The 17,524-nt window shown below is 40.2% G+C and overlaps 1 non-coding gene across 1 annotated transcript; it reads right to left on the bottom strand.

Moving 5' to 3' along the window:
- Nucleotides 1-13,909: 13,909 nt before the first annotated feature.
- Nucleotides 13,910-14,017, bottom strand: LOC130951710 (small nucleolar RNA R71). The gene has a single exon (XR_009074076.1). It is a non-coding gene; the product is annotated as a small nucleolar RNA R71 (small nucleolar RNA).
- Between the last annotated feature and the right edge of the window lie 3,507 nt (nt 14,018-17,524).

The raw sequence follows: 17,524 nt of genomic DNA, 5'->3' as shown, positions 1-17,524 counted from the left end.
ACTCTTGTGGCATGCATGAGTGAACTTTTTCCTTTGATTTATTTTCCATGAAGGCCCGATACTGCCCTTGTGGAGGGCAGGGCAAGGTTTTTCCTTCCTTTAATCCAAGGCACCATTTTGTGCTGTGCCCTTGTCGTGGGCAGGGCAGAGTTACCTAGCAAGCTTTGTTCCCTTATGTTGCCCTCCTAGAGGGCAGTGTGCCCTTGTGGAGGGCAATGCTTGCATTCCTCCTTTTATGCGCCACACTTCTTCTCTCTTGGGCCACGCTTTCTTCTCCTTGGGCCACACTTTCTTAGGCCACGCTTTTCTCTTTTCTTCTTTTCTTCACCTACAATAAACCAAAACAACCACTCAAAGTATCACTAAATTCACAAGGCTCATAAATCAATTAAAAATCAATTAAATTTAGCTTAAACCTCATGAGTTAACATTAATTTCATGGTGGTCGTTTGATTTAAAGAAGTTATGCATTTTTACTCCAAATCAATTACTTAGGATGCAAGAAAGTGCATAAAGACTAACCAAACAAGTAAAATTAGCTTGAAAAATGGGTATATGATGACTTGTCATCACAACACCAAACTTAAATCTTGCTTGTCCCCAAGCAAGCATCAAAACTAAGAGAAATTGAAATGAACAAGAAAAGAACACATATCCTTTTTAGGCATATAGCAGAACTTGATTTTTGGGGTCTTCATGCAGACAATGATAACTCAAGTTATTGTTTGCTGTTACATAGTATACATTTTTCATCAAGGGTTTGCTAAACTTGCTGTTATAAGACTTACTCTTTAATCACTCCCTTGCTAACTTTTCTTTCTTATAATGCTTAACAAGCTTATTCTTTTGGAGGTTTGGTGTCTAATGTTGCAGTAATAGCCTTTGGCTTTATTTTTTTTCTTTTACTCAACATCTTTCCACCACAGACACATGGCTCACTAATTCTTCCTAGGATCATTGATGCCCAGCATCTCTTTGGATAACTAAATGTTCTGTAGCTAAGTTGCTCTTTATTGTGGACTTTCAATTGGCCATCCCAAATCAGTTGATCTAAGTGACCGGGTTTTAAAATACCCCTTAGAATTTACTCATCCAAGCATATCTTAGTACAAGAACACCACAAGCATATGTCCTAGGGTCCAAGCTATTAGTGTCCAACCTTTATTTTTTTTGCTTTTCTTGCCACTTTGGCTTTTTCTTCTCCCTTTTCTTTCTGTTTTTGTTCTCAAGGGCTTTTTATTTATTGATAAGGGTCTTTATAACAGCAAGCTAACTCACACTTGAATGAGAATGATATTATGCAACAATTATTTCATGAGTTATGCATTAAATCAAACATATATACCACCATTAACTTCCATTCTACTTATGCAACATTGGATATTTCACTTTTCAATTCAAACCAAATCTCTTTTATTCAAGCATATGGGAAACAAAACAAAATTAAAGCTGAGTGATGAATGACAAGCATTATGCAGATTTAGCATAATCAAACAATTTCACTTGCAACTAATTAAACCCTTTAGCAGGATATATATTGGTTCCCATGTTCAAAATAATACACAGCAGCAAGGATCAAGTTTAGATACAACCTTTGAAGTTGCAGCCCTTTGATTTTTCCTTCTGCTGTGTTTTCTTTGAGTTAAGATGCACAATATCTTCAATTGTTGACTCATGTCCTACATAATTCTCAAAGTTGCTTGCTCCTCAAGCCCTTAATTACATGGTTAGTATGCATAAATTGAGTGTGGCTCTTGGATTTATTTAGGTGTGTGAACACCAAACTTAATTGTTTGCCACTGTCTCAGATGCAATAAGTTAACCATATTTGAAACCCTGTGTCCTTGCTAAAGGTTATGGAATCAAAGCTAGAAAGCAGTTAAATAGTTGAATAATTTGTCTGATTGCTTGGAGCTAGCATTATGCAAGAAGTGAGAATGTGCTTTTAAGTGAGATTTTTGGTGGAACACCAAACTTAGAATCCTTCATTCTCCCTTAAATTATTTTGGTGTGCAACACCAAACTTAGCTCCTTGCAATGCATACCAATTATTCAACATTTTTATTAAAAAAACTATGAAAAGAAAACTACCTCAGGTTGGGTTGCCTCCCAACAAGCACTCTTTTATTGTCATTAGCTTGACATTGGACTCCCTTTAGGGTGGTTGATGTTGGTGATGTCTCAACTTGTCACCTCTCACTGTAAGCTTTCTCTGTGTGCCTTGATGCTCAATTTCAATGTGCTCAAGAGAGAGTACTTGGTTGACAGTGTAATAGTCATTTGTTCCCAGCTGTTGATACACTAGTTGCACCTTATCACCTTTGGCAAATCCTTCAGTTGGGATTTTCTTATTCTTCCACCCCTTGTAGGCCTTTTTCTTGTTTTTCTTCTTTTTCTTCCTTGTTGATATGCTTCCTTTGACAGTAACTTGAGTTGTGATACCTTCCTTTTTGTTTATCATCCCAGCTTCTTTTTTACTTCCTTTTTCTTCTTGTAGATGCTTGTTTTCCTGTTCTACTGCCTTGTCGGTTGCTTGCTTTGGAAGGAAGTCACCACTTGTCTTGCTTGTTTCTTCATTCCTTTGTAAGTCTGGAAAGACTTTCAAGGTGATGCTCTCCTCATGCATCCTGAGGGTTAGCTCTCCCTGCTTTATATCCACAATGGCTCTAGCAGTGGCCAAAAATGGTCGACCAAGTATTATGGAGTCATTTCCATTTTCTGAAGAATCCAGGATCACAAAATCTGCCGGATAGATGAACTTGTCGACCTTAACTAAAAGGTTCTTAATCAGCCCTTTAGGATATACTACTGATTGGTCCACCAACTCCAAGGACATCTGTATTGGTTTCACCTCCTTTATGCCAAGCTTCTTTACTAAAGAAGATGGGATTAGATTTATGCTTGCTCCTAAGTCACACATCCCCTTGTTGATGAATAAGTTTCCAATAGTGCAGGGTAAAAAGAAACCTCCAGGATCTTCAAGCTTGGGAGGGAGTCCCTTTTTGATGAGTGCACTACATTCTTCACTAAGCATTACAGTCTCCTTCTCATTTCAACTTCTCTTCTTGTTGATGAGCTCCTTTAAGAACTTGGCATACAGAGGCATTTGCTCTAATACCTCAGCCAAAGGTATGTTGATTTCCAACTTCTTGAAAGTCTCAAGAAACTTGTGGAAATGCTGATCCTTTGTCTCTTTGTGGAATCTCTGTGGATAAGGTATTGGGGGTGTCAAGCTTTTCTCCCCTTGAAGTTGTCTTGGAATCGGTTCTTCCATGATCTGCTTTCCCTTCTTCAGATTCTGTGGTTGGTTATTTTCCTCTGTGAGTTTTTCTGAGACATTCTTGCTTGTCATGTCCTTGTTGATGGCTTCATTATTCCTTGTTGGCTCATTGTCATTCTCCATAAGTTTCTTGGTTGCTCCTTGGTTACCATCCATTAACATCTTTCCACTTCTTAGTTGCACGACCTTGCATTCTTCCTTTGGGTTAGGAATGGTGTCACTTGGTAGTGAGCTTGATGGTTTTTCAACAGAAATCTGTTTGGAGATTTGCCCAATCTGCCTCTCTAGGTTCTTCATGGAAGCTTCTTGGTTCTTTGTTGTCAATTCTTGGTTCTTCATCATTTTCTCCATGAGCAGCTCTAGATTAGTGATCCTCTGAGAGTCTTGTGAGATTGGTTGGTTTTGGGGTGTTGATGGATGATGGTAAGTGCTTTGGTTAGTTGGGTGGTTATTGGGTAGGTGATGGTTAGAATTGGGGTAGTTATTTTGTGGTTTTCTGTATGTATTTTGGTTAGTGTTTGACTGGGGGTTGTGGTTTGTGTTTTTCCAATTGTTCTGACTTGAGTTTCTTTGCCATGGTTGTTGGCTTTGATTGTGGTTGTCTCCCCATCTGAGGTTGGGATGATTCTTCCAAGATGGATTGTAAGTATCACCATAGACTTCATTTGTTCCAGGATTTTGGTTGTGCATGTATTGGACTTGCTCTTGCTGTTGCTCCTCTTGGGTCTCTTCACTTTGCACCCATGTGGTTTATGGTTGGCTTGTGGTGCTCACTGCTGCTACTTGCAGGCCATCAATTCTTTTGGCCATTTGCTCAAACTGTTGTTGAATCTGCTGCTGCATCATCTTGTTCTGAGCTAGAATTGAATCTACTCCTTCTAACTCCATTACTCCTCTTCTCTGTGATGGTTGGCGTTGTCTTTGATGAGCAAAGAAATATTGGTTGTTGGCCACCATATCAATGAGGTTTTGAGCTTCCTCTGCAGTTTTCATGAGTTGTAATGAGCCTCCAGCTGAGTGATCAAGTGCTTCTTGAGCCTTCAGAGTAAGTCCTTCATAGAAGTTCTGCAACTTATCCCATTCAGTAAACATCTCGGGTGGACATTTTCTCAATAGAGCTTTATATCTTTGCCATGCTTCATATAAATTCTCAGCCTCCATTTGAGTGAATGTCTGCACCTCAGTCTTCAATCTTATGATTCTTTGAGGGGGTAAAATTTGGCAAGGAACTTGCTCACCAAGTCATCCCAAGTGTTGATGCTTTCCTTTGGGAACGTTTCTAGCCATTGAGTGGCTTTGTCCCTGAGAGAGAATGGAAAGAGCAATAACTTGTAACTGTCAGGAGGCACACCATTGGTTTTGACAGTATCACAAATCCTCAAGAAGGTAGATAGATGTCGATTCGGATCCTCCAATGGCCCTCCTCCAAAAGAACAGTTGTTTTGAACCAGAGTGATGAGTTGTGGCTTTAGTTCAAAGTTGTTTGCATTGACATTGGGGGGGAGAATGCTACTCCCACAGTGTCTAGCATTTGCAAATGTGTAGGAAGCCAGTACTCTTCTTTGTTGTTGGTTATTATTGGCTCCTCCTTCTGGTTGATTGGGATTTGATGGATCTCCTTCCATCTCTTGGAATTCCTCCTCAGATTCTTCCTCTCCAATAACGTTTTTCCCTCTTTCAGCTCTTCTTATTCTTCGAAGAGTTCTTTGGTCAATTTCAGAGAGAATAGGGGAAGATCTTCCTGTACCTGACATACAAACACACAACAATGAACACACAGATCCAGAAAATCAATAAAACTTCAATCTATTGCTAGAATGAAATTTCAGTTAGTTTAAGCAAAAATTCGAACAGTTAGTGTGTTAGAGAAACAGAAAAGAAAAAGTGCTTAATCTAGACCTCCACTTCACTTAATCATTGTCAATCTATTTCAATCCCCGGCAACGGCGCCAAAAACTTGATGTGCGGAAAATGATCCGACACAAAACTCACCGGCAAGTGTACCGAGTCGCATCAAGTAATAATAACTCACATGAGTGAGGTCGATCCCACAGGGATTGAAGGATTGAGCAATTTTAGTTTAGTGGTTGATTTAGTCAAGCGAATTAAGTTTTGGTTGAGTGGTTTGTATTTAACAGAAGCTAAATTGCTTGGAATGTAAAGGAAGAGGGGAGAATTGCAGTAAATTAAAGAGCAGGAAAGTAAATTTGCTGAATCTTAAAGAATAAGAAAGTAAATGACTGAAACTTAAAGTGCAAGAAATGTAAATTGCAGTAACTTAAAATGCAAGAAATGTAAATTGCTTGAATGGAAAAGGGGAGTTGAGGATTGGGAATTCAGAATTTCAGCAAGGGAAAGTAAATTGCAACAATTAATAAAGCAGGAGATGAATTGGAAGTAACTACAATTCAAACAGGAAATGAAATTAAATTGCAGTAGGGTTCACAGAAGAACCAAAAAGGAAAATGGGATCTCAGGACTCAAGAGACTAGAAAGCAAAGTCTAGATCTCAATTGCCTTCCCAGATCCAAATTCACAAAGCAATTGACAAGAATTTAAAGAAGAAGCAGTAAAGGAAATGAAAATGAATTCAATTATGCAGAAGAAAAATTAAAGAGCTCTTGATTGGAGATTGAGACAGAATTTCCCCAATCCTTAACACCCAAAACTCAAGACAAGAAAAGTAAAATTGCTCAAGCGAGAACGAGGAAGAAGAGAGATCAATTCTCCTCCCCAATTCTCTGAAATCTCAGTGAAGTCACCAAGAGAAGTTGAAAAATTCAAAGCTCCAAAGAAAGTGCAAAATTCCAAAGTCAAGTAAAAAGTGAATGTAAAAGTCCTAATTACATCAAACTAACTCCTATTTATACACTTTCTATTCTTGGATCTTGGGATTTGGATGGGCTTTTGATTTTGTGAAGAATTGAATTAAATTGAATTTTTAATTCAATTTTTGGCCCATGAGAAATTGCTTCCAGGAGGCTGCCCTGCCCTTGCGGAGGGCAGGGCAGAAAATTGATGCGGCTGGCCCATGGTGCGTGCGCGTGGTGCGAGCTTGGTGCGCAGGATGCTGCCCTGCCCTCGCGGAGGTCAGGGCAGAAAAATTTGGTGCACCAGATTGGTGCCTTGGTGCGCTGCTGGTGCTGCCGACTGATGCTTTGGTGCGCCAGATTGGTGCGCTGGCCGTGCCACAACAAAATGCTGCCCTGCTCTCGCGGAGGGCAGGGCATTGTTTCCAAACTGAAGTCCCGCGTTCGAGACATGGCTGGAACACACGCTACTTATTTTCCTTGGCTTTCTTGGCACCATAATCAAGCCTAGTTCCTTGCTTCTTCATTGTCCCGTGCTCGACTCTTGTGGCATGCATGAGTGAACTTTTTCCTTTGATTTATTTTCCATGAAGGCCCGATACTGCCCTTGTGGAGGGCAGGGCAAGGTTTTTCCTTCCTTTAATCCAAGGCACCATTTTGTGCTCTGCCCTTGTCGTGGGCAGGGCAGAGTTACCTAGCAAGCTTTGTTCCCTTATGTTGCCCTCCTAGAGGGCAGTGTGCCCGTGTGGAGGGCAATGCTTGCATTCCTCCTTTTATGCGCCACACTTCTTCTCTCTTGGGCCACGCTTTCTTCTCCTTGGGCCACACTTTCTTAGGCCACGCTTTTCTCTTTTCTTCTTTTCTTCACCTACAATAAACCAAAACAACCACTCAAAGTATCACTAAATTCACAAGGCTCATAAATCAATTAAAAATCAATTAAATTTAGCTTAAACCTCATGAGTTAACATTAATTTCATGGTGGTCGTTTGATTTAAAGAAGTTATGCATTTTTACTCCAAATCAATTACTTAGGATGCAAGAAAGTGCATAAAGACTAACCAAACAAGTAAAATTAGCTTGAAAAATGGGTATATGATGACTTGTCATCAACTACCTCAGATACTGTTTGCAGGTTGTCAAAAGGAAAATTATCATCTATAGGAGTAGAATCATCCTTAATATGTTCAAGGCGACTCAAGTGGTCTACTACTAAATTTTGATTACCACTCCTATCCTTGATTTCTAAATCAAATTCTTGTAACAGCAGTATCCAATGTATAAGTCTTGGTTTTGATTCCTTTTTAGCCAATAGATACTTTAGAGCTGCATGGTCCGAATACACTACTACTCTAGTACCAAGTAAATAAGCTCGGAATTTATCCAGAGCAAAAACAATAGCAAGTAGCTCTTTCTCAGTAGTAGTATAATTGGACTGGGCAGTGTCTAAAGTCTTAGATGCATAGGCAATAACAAAAGGATTCTTACCTTCACGCTGAGCCAGCGCTACTCCTACTGCATGGTTGGAAGCATCGCACATGATTTCAAATGGCTGGCTCCAGTCGGGTCCTCTCACAATTGGAGCTTGAGTTAGAGCAGTCTTTAGCTTATCAAATGCTTGTTTGCAATCCTCACTGAACTCGAACTCAATATCCTTTTGTAGTAATCTGGATAAGGGAAGTGCCACCTTACTAAAGTCCTTAATAAATCTCCTGTGGAAACCTGCATGGCCAAGGAACGAACTGACTTCCCTCACAGAAGAGGGGTAAGGTAAACTAGAAATAACATTCACCTTTGCTGGGTCTACAGAAATGCCATTATTAGATACCACATATCCCAATACAATCCCTTGCTTTACCATAAAGTGGCATTTTTCGAAATTTAATACAAGGTTTGTATTAATACATCTATCTAATACTCTAGATAATCCATCTAAGCAAAGGTTAAAAAAAATCACCATAAAAGCTAAAATCGTCCATAAAAACTTCCATACAATCCTCAATAAGATCAGAGAAAAGACTCATTATGCACCTTTGGAAAGTAGCTGGTGCATTGCACAAGCCAAAGGGCATTCTCTTATAAGCATAGGTCCCAAAAGGACATGTAAAAGTAGTCTTTTCCTGATCCTCAGGAGCTATATGAATCTGGAAATAACCTGTGTAACCATCTAAAAAGCAATAATGTGATTTACCTGACAGGCGATCCAGCATTTGATCAATGAATGGAAGTGGGTAGTGATCCTTATGAGTAGCTTGGTTGAGACGCCTGTAATCAATGCAGACTCTCCAAGCATTCTGAACTCTGGTTGCTATGAGCTCTCCATGCTCATTCTTCACGGTAGTGACTCCGGACTTCTTAGGCACCACTTGTACTGGGCTTACCCATTCACTGTCTGAAATGGGATATATGATACTGGCCTCCAATAGTCTGGTCACTTCCTTTTTGACAACTTCCAAGATGGTAGGATACAATCTTCTTTGTGGTTGACGGACAGGTCTTGCTTCCTCTTCTAAAAAATATTTTGTGCTCGCATACTTGAGGGTTGATTCCCACTATGTCTGCCAAACTCCACCCAATTGCCTTCTTATGCTTCCTCAGCACATCAAGTAGTTGTTCTTCTTGTTGAGAAGTCAGTTCTCTTGCAATAATAACCGGAAGCTTCTGCTCATCCTCAAGGTAAGCATATTTGAGATGTGGAGGGAGAGATTTCAATTCTAACTTTTGATCATGGGCAGGCTCAGGGTTATTTGGGGCTTGTGAAAATGGCGAAGTGTCCTCATTGTCAGTTAAGAGGGTCCCCACACTTGGACCTTGTCCAGTGTGCCTCTCTTCAAACTCTTCCTTTTAAACTTCAGCCACACTTTCGTCTATGACATCACACTGGAAGATAGAACGATCTTCTGGAGGGTTGTCAATGACTCTATTCAGATTGAAGATTACTATGCGGCCATCTATTTCAAAGGAGTATGTCCCTGAAAAAGCATCCAATTTGAATTTTGATGTCTTCAGGAATGGTCTTCCAAGTAGAATTGATGATGGCTTATCTGAATCATTATGGGGCATCTCCAAGATATAAAAATCAGTGGGAAATGTGAGCCCTTTAATGTTCACCAAAACATCTTCAGCAACTCTAGCCACTGTAATAATGCTTTTATCTGCTAACACAAAACGAGCTGCCGACCTTTTTAAGGGAGGGAGCCTTAAAACATCATATATAGACAAAGGCATTATACTGACACATGCTCCTAAATCACACATGCAATCATAAATTACTACACCACCAATAGTACAACTAACTATGCAAGGACCTGGATCACTACACTTTTCAGGTAATCCTCCCATTAAAGCAGATATAGAACTACCTAAAGGAATAGTTTCTAATTCATTAATTTTGTCTTTATGGATACATAAGTCTTTTAGAAACTTTGCATATTTAGGTACTTGCTGAATAACATCAAAAAGGGGAACAGTTACCTCAACCTTTTTGAATATTTCTACCATTTTAGGATCAGGTTCCAGCTGCTTCCTAGGCTTCCTTGCAAGTTGTGGAAATGGAATGGGAGTAGTGTTTTCTGTGGTGCCTGCACCTTTATTTGCTTCTTACCGTGGTTGAGCTATCTCTTCTTCAGCTATGTCCTGTATATCCTCTTCCTCTGAAACATCTTCGATTTCTACCACCTCTTCAGCTGAGGCGTATTCTGGTGAGCATGGTTCCTCCTGATTCCTCTCCTGCAGTGTGGTTCCGGACCTCAGGGTGATGGCATTAATGCTTCCCTTTGGATTGGGTAATGGTTGAGAGGGGATTCCAGTGGTGCTTGAAGGTTGGTTACTGGAATTTTGTGCTGAACCAAGTTGTGTCAATAAAGCTTGCAGAGTAGAGGTGAAACCATTCAGACTGGCGTTAATACTGTTCACGGTGGTATTTTCATGGCTAGTTGTCTTTTCTCAAAAGCTTGTAATAAATCTTTGTTAAAAGATACAGAAGAATGAGTAAATTGAGAGGTTTGCTGCTGATTGTTCGGTGGTCCTTGGTTTTGCCTCAGGTGAGGTGCTTGATGAACGGATAATTTATACGCTTTTTGGCATTGTTTTTAGTATGTTTTTAATATGTTTTAGTTAGTTTTTATTATATTTTTATTATTTTTTAGTTAAAATTCACTTTTCTGGACTTTACTATGAGTTTGTGTGTTTTTCTGTGATTTCAGGTATTTTCTGGCTGAAATTGAGGGACCTGAGCAAAAATCTGATTCAGAGACTGAAAAGGACTGCAGATGCTGTTGGATTCTGACCTCCCTCCACTCAAAGTAGATTTTCTGGAGCTATAGAAGCCTAATTGGCGCGCTCTCAACGGCATTGGAAAATAGACATCCTGGGCTTTCCCGCAATGTATAATAGTCCATACTTTGCCCGAGATTTGATGGCCCAAACAGGTGTTCCAAATCAGCTCAAGAATGCCCGGCGTTAAACGCCAGAACTGGCACAAGAATGGGAGTTAAACGCCCAAACTGGCACAAAAGCTGGCGTTTAACTCCAAGAAAAGTCTCTACACGAAAATGCTTCAATGCTCAGCCCAAGCACATACCAAGTGGGCCCGGAAGTGGATTTTTATGTCATTTACTCATTTCTGTAAACCCTAGGCTACTAGTTCTCTACATATAGGACCTTTTGCTATTGTATTTTTATCTTTGGATCTTAGATCATCTTTAGATCTTTGAATCTTTTGATCCTTGATCATTTGGAGTCTTTTGATCATGTTTTGGGGGCTGGCCTCTCGGCCATGCCTAGACCTTGTTCTTATGTATTTTCAACGGTGGAGTTTCTACACACCATAGATTAAGGTGTGGAGCTCTACTGTACCTCGAGTATTAATGCAATTGCTATTGTTCTTCTATTCAATTCAGCTTGTTCTTATTCCAAGATATTCATTCGCACTCAAGAACTTGATGATTGTGATGATTATGTGACGCTCATCATCATTCTCACTTATGAACGCGTGCCTGACAACCACTCCCGTTCTACAAGCAAACAAGGCTTGAATGTTTATCTCTTGGATTCCTTAATCGGAATCTTCGTGGTATAAGCTAGAATTGATGGCGGCATTCAAGAGAATTCGGAAGGTCTAAACCTTGTCTGTGGTATTCTGAGTAGGATTCAATGATTGAATGACTGTGACGAGCTTCAAACTCCTGAAGGCTGGGCGTTAGAGACAGACGTAAAAGAATCAATAGATTCTATTCCAACCTGATTGAGAACCGACAGATGATTAGCCGTGCCGTGACAGGGTGCGTTGAACATTTTCACTGAGAGGACGGGATTGTAGCCACTGACAACGGTGATGTCCAACATACAGCTTGCCATGGAAAGGAGTAAGAAGGATTGGATAAAGACAGTAGGAAAGCAGAGAGACGGAAGGGACAAAGCATCTCCATTCGCTTATCTGAAATTCTCACCAATAAATTACATAAGTATCTCTATCTTTATGCTTTATTCATATATCATTCATAACCATTTGAATCTGCCTGACTAAGATTTACAAGATGACCATAGCTTACTTCATACCAACAATCTCCGTGGGATCGACCCTTACTCGCATAAGGTTTATTACTTGGACGACCCAGTGCACTTGCTGGTTAGTTGTGCGAAGTTGTGATAAAGAATTGAGATTGCAATGAGCGTACCATGTTGATGGCACCATTGATGATCATAATTTCGTGCACCAAGTTTTTGGCGCCGTTGCCGGGGATTGTTTCGAGTATGGACAACTGACGGTTCATCTTGTTGCTTAGATTAGGTATTTTTCTTCAGAGTTCTTAAGAATGAATTCTAGTGTTTCAAGGTGATGTTTTCATCATCACCAAAGCTGATTGATTCTCATCAATTTAGCTCTTGAATGTAATGTCCTGCTGAAGCTTGGCTAGCCATGTCTAATTTCTTTAGACTAAAGCTTTAGACTAACATTGCATGATTCATGGAATTCTCATTAAGAATTTTGATACCTTTATTTTCTTTTCCACTTAATTTTCGAAAAATTCGAAAAAAAATTACAAAATCATAAAAACCAAAAATATTTCTTGTTTGAGTATAGTGTCTCATTTTAAGTTTGGTGTCAATTGCATGTTTCTATTCTTCTTGCATTCATTCATGTGTCTTAAGTGATCTTCAAGATGTTCTTGATGATTTCATTGCTCTGATCTTTAAATTCTCTTGACTTGAGTGTTTTGTGTTTCTCATGTGCATTCTCATTTTGTTAGTGTCAGTAGTATACAAACTGCTAAGTTTGATGTCTTGCATGCATTGTTATTTGATTTTAGTTGCATTTTGATTATTCTTCAGCATTAAAAATCCAAAAAAATTTTTAATTTGTGTCTTTTCAAGTCAATAATACAGAGAATTGAAGATTCAGAACATTCAGCAGAGGAATTACACAGAAAAAGCTGGGCATTCAAAACGCCCAGTGAGGAAGGCAAACTGGCGTTTAAACGCCAGCCAGGGTGCCTGGCTGGGCGTTTAACGCCCAAAAAGGTAGTGCTTTGGGCGTTAAACGCCAGAATTTGCACCATTCTGGGCGTTTAACGCCAGGATGGCACAAGAGGGAAGATTCTGTTTTCAATTCAAATTTTTTTTTTCAAGTTTTCAAAATCTTTTCAAAATCAAATCTTTTTCAAATCAAATCTTTTCAATCAAATCTTTCTCAAAATCAATTTCTTTCCATTTTCAAAGATACTTGCTAACAATTAATTATTTGATTCAACATTTCAAGTATGTTGCCTTTTCTGTTGAGAAAGGTTTAATGTCTGAATCATATCTTTCTTGTTAGGCAGGTTATTAATTTTTAAAATCAAATCTTTTTAAATTGTTTTTCAAATCATATCTTCTCAATCACATCTTTTTAAAACCATAACTTTTCAATCATATCTTTTTAATCACATCTTTTTCAAAATAGTTTTCAATCATATCTTTTTTACTTCTAATTTCAAAATCTTTTTCAAAAATCACTTGATTTCTTTTCCACTCTTGGTTTTCGAAAATCAATTAGTGTTTTTCAAAATGTTTTTAAAATCTTTTACTTAATTTTCGAAAATTTCTTCCCCTCTTCTCACATCCTTCTATTTATGGACTAACACTATTCCTCAATGAACAATTCGAACTCCATCTCTCTTGATAAGTTCGAATTCTTCTACTTCTTCCTTCTATTTTTCTTTTCCTCTGACACCTCAAGGAATCTCTATACTGTGACATAGAGGATTCCATATTTTCTTGTTCTCTTCTCTTTCATATGAGCAGGAGCAAAGACAAAAGCATTCTTGTTGAGGCTGACCCTGAACATGAAAGGACCTTGAAGCGAAAGCTAAGAGAAGCTAAGGCACAACTCTCTGTAGAGAACCTAACAGAAATCTTCAAAGAAGAAGAACCCATGGCAGCCGAAAACAACAACAATGCCAACAATACAAGGAAGGAGCTGGGTGACTTTACTGCACCTACTCCCGACTTCTATGGGAGAAGCATCTCTATCCCTGCCATTGGAGCAAACAACTTTGAGCTTAAGCCTCAATTAGTTTCTCTGATGCAACAGAATTGCAAGTTCCATGGACTTCCATTGGAAGATCCTCATCAGTTCTTAGCTGAATTCTTGCAAATCTGTAACATTGTCAAGACTAATGGGGTTGACCCTGAGGTCTACAGACTTATGCTATTCCCTTTTGCTGTAAGAGACAGAGCTAGGATATGGTTGGACTCACAACCTAAAGAAAGCCTGAACTCTTGGGAAAAGCTAGTCAATGCCTTTTTGGCAAAGTTCTTTCCACCTCAAAAATTGAGTAAGCTTAGAGTGGAAGTCCAAACCTTCAGACAGAAGGAAGGAGAATCCCTCTATGAAGCTTGGGAAAGATACAAACAATTGATCAGAAAGTGTCCCTCTGATATGCTTTCTGAATGGAGCATCATAGGTATTTTCTATGATGGTCTGTCTGAACTGTCCAAGATGTCTTTGGATAGCTCTGCTGGAGGATCTCTTCATCTGAAGAAGACGCCTACAGAAGCTCAAGAACTAATTGAAATGGTTGCAAATAACCAATTCATGTACACTTCTGAAAGGAATCCTGTGAACAATGGGACTAATCAGAAGAAAGGAGTTCTTGAGATTGATACTCTGAATGCCATATTGGCTCAGAACAAGATATTGACTCAACAAGTCAATTTGATTTCTCAAAGTCTGTCTGGAATGCAAGCTGCACCAGGCAGTACTAAGGACGCTTCATCTGAAGAAGAAGCTTATGATCCTGATAACCCTTCAATGGAAGAGGTGAATTACATGGGAGAACCCTATGGAAACACCTATAATTCTTCATGGAGAAATCATCCAAATCTCTCATGAAAGGATCAACAGAGACCTCAACAAGGTTTCAACAATAATAATGGTGGAAGAAACAGGTTTAGCAATGGCAAGCCTTTTCCATCATCTTCTCAGCAACAGACAGAGAATTCTAAGCAGAGCCACTCTGACTTAGCAACCATGGTCTCTGATCTAATCAAAACCACTCAAAGTTTCATGACTGAAACAAGGTCCTCCATTAGGAATTTGGAGGCACAAGTGGGATAGCTGAGCAAGAAAATTACTGAACTCCCTCCTAGTACTCTTCCAAGCAATACAGAAGAAAATCCAAAAGGAGAGTGCAAGGCCATCAACATGGCCAAATTTGGAGAGGAGGAAGAGGCAGTGAACGCCACTGAGGAAGACCTCAATAGGCGTCCACTGGCCTCCAATGAGTTCCCTAATGAGGAACCATGGGAATCTGAGGCTCACATTGAGACCATAGAGATTCCATTGGATTTACTTCTGCCATTCATGAGCTCTGATGAGTATTCTTCCTTTGAAGAGGATGAAGATGTCACTGAAGAGCAAGTTACTAAGTACCTTGGAGCAATCATGAAGCTAAATGACAAGTTATTTGGTAATGAGACTTGGGAGAACGAACCTCCTTTGCTCACCAAAGAACTGGATGACTTGTCTTGGCAGAAATTACCTCAAAAGAGACAAGATCCTGGAAAGTTCTCAATACCTTGCGCCATAGGCACCATGACCTTCAAGAAGGCCTTGTGTGACCTGGGGTCAAGCATAAACCTCATGCCTCTCTCTGTAATGGAGAAGCTAGGGATCTTTGAGGTACAAGCTGCAATAATCTCACTAGAGATGGCAGACAATTCAAAAAAACAAGCCTATGGACTTGTAGAGGATGTTCTGGTAAAGATTGAAGACCATTACATCCCTGCTGATTTCATAGTCCTAGAGACTGGGAAGTGCATGGATGAATCCATCATCCTTGGCAGACCCTTCCTAGCCACAGCAAAGGCTGTGATCGATGTGGACAGAGGAGAATTGATCATTCAAGTGAATGAAGAATCCTTTGTGTTTAAGGCTCAAGGATATCCCTCTGTCACCATGGAGAGGAAGCATGAAGAGCTTCCCTCAAAACAGAGTCAACCAGAGCCCCCACAGTCAAACTCTAAGTTTGGTGTTGGGAGGCCACAACCAAATTCTAAGTTTGGTGTTGAACCCCCACATTCAAACTCTAAGTTTGGTGTAGGAAGGTTCCAACATTGCTCTGAGTATCTGTGAGGCTCATTGAGAGCCCTCTGTCAAGCTACTGACATTAAAGAAGCGCTTGTTAGGAGGCAACCCAATGTTATATTTTATCTATTTTCCTTTGTCATTTTATGTTTTCTGTAGGTTGATGATCATGGGAAGTCACAAAATCAATTGAAAAAGCAAAAACAGAATGAAAAACAGAAAGAAAAATAGCACACCCTGGAGGAAGACCTTGCTGGCGTTTAAACGCCAATAAGGGTAGCAAATGGGCGTTTAACGCCCAGTCTGGCACCATTCTGGGCGTTTAACGCTAGAAAGGGGCACCAAACTGGCGTTAAATGCCAGGAAGGGGCAAGAAGTTGGCGTTAAACACCAGAAATGGGCACCAGCCCGGTGTTTAATGCCAGAATTGGCACAGAGAGCAATTTTGCTCGCCACTTGGTGTAGGGATGACTTTTCCTTGACACCTCAGGATCTGTGGACCCCACAGGATCCCCACCTACCCCACCACCCTCTCTCTTCTTCTTCACCCATTCACCAATCACCTCAACACCTCTTCCCCAAAAACCCTTCACCTATCAAATCCCATCTTTCTCTTCACCACTCACATCCATCCTTCATAAAACCCCACCTACCTCACCATTCAAATTCAAACCACTTTCCCTCCCAAACCCACCCATTCATAACCGAAACCCACCCCTCTCTCTACCCCTATATAAACCCATCTTCACTCCTTCATTTTCACACACCCTAAACACTACTTTTCCCCCTTTGGCCGAACCACAAAGCCATCTCCATCTCCTCTATTTCTTCTTATTCTACTCTCTTCTTTCTTCTTTTGCTCGAGGACGAGCAAACCTTTTAAGTTTGGTGTGGTAAAAGCATTGCTTTTTGTTTTTCCATAACCATTTATGGCATCCAAGGCCGGAGAAACCTCTAGAAAGAGGAAAGGGAAGGCAAAAGCTTTCACCTCCGAGTCATAGGAGATGGAGACATTCATCTCAAGGGTGCATCAAGACCACTTCTATGAAGTTGTGGCCTTGAAGAAGGTGATCCCCGAGGTCCCTTTCAAACTCAAAAAGAGTGAATATCTGGAGATCCGACATGAGATTCGAAGAAGAGGTTGGGAAGTTCTTACCAACCCCATTCAACAAGACGGAATCTTAATGGTTCAAGAGTTCTATGCCAATGCATGGATCACCAAGAACCATGATCAAAGTGTGAACCCAGACCCAAAGAATTGGCTTACAATGGTTCGGGGGAAATACTTAGATTTTAGTTCGGAAAATGTAAGGTTGGCATTCAACTTGCCCATGATGCAAGGAGATGAACGCCCTTACACTAGAATGGTCAACTTTGATCAAAGGTTGGACCAAGTCCTCACAATGATTTGTGAAGAGGGCACCCAATGGAAGAGAGATTCAAGAGGGAAGCCGGTTCAACTGAGAAGGCATGACCTCAAGCCCGTGGCTAGGGGATGGTTGGAGTTTATCCAACGCTCAATCATTCCCACTAGCAACCGGTCCGAAGTTACTATAGACCGGGCCATCATGATCCATAGTATCATGATTGGAGAAGAAGTAGAAGTTCATGAGGTTATAGCCCAAGAACTTTATAAGGTGGCGGACAAGTCCTCTACCTTGGCAAGGTTAGCCTTTCCTCATCTCATTTGTCACATCTGTTATTCAGTTGGAGTTGACATAGAGGGAGACATCCCCATTGATGAGGACAAGCCCATCACTAAGAAAAGGATGGAGCAAACAAGAGATCCCACTCATCATGAAATCCCTGAGATGCCTGAAGGGATGCACTTTCCTCCACCAAACTATTGGAAGCAAATCAACACCT

This window comes from Arachis stenosperma, chromosome 1 (assembly GCF_014773155.1).
Source record: "Arachis stenosperma cultivar V10309 chromosome 1, arast.V10309.gnm1.PFL2, whole genome shotgun sequence".
In the NCBI taxonomy this organism is placed as follows: domain Eukaryota; kingdom Viridiplantae; phylum Streptophyta; class Magnoliopsida; order Fabales; family Fabaceae; genus Arachis; species Arachis stenosperma.
Note: the sequence above shows the minus strand (reverse complement) of the source record. Positions and strands in the feature narration are given on the sequence as shown.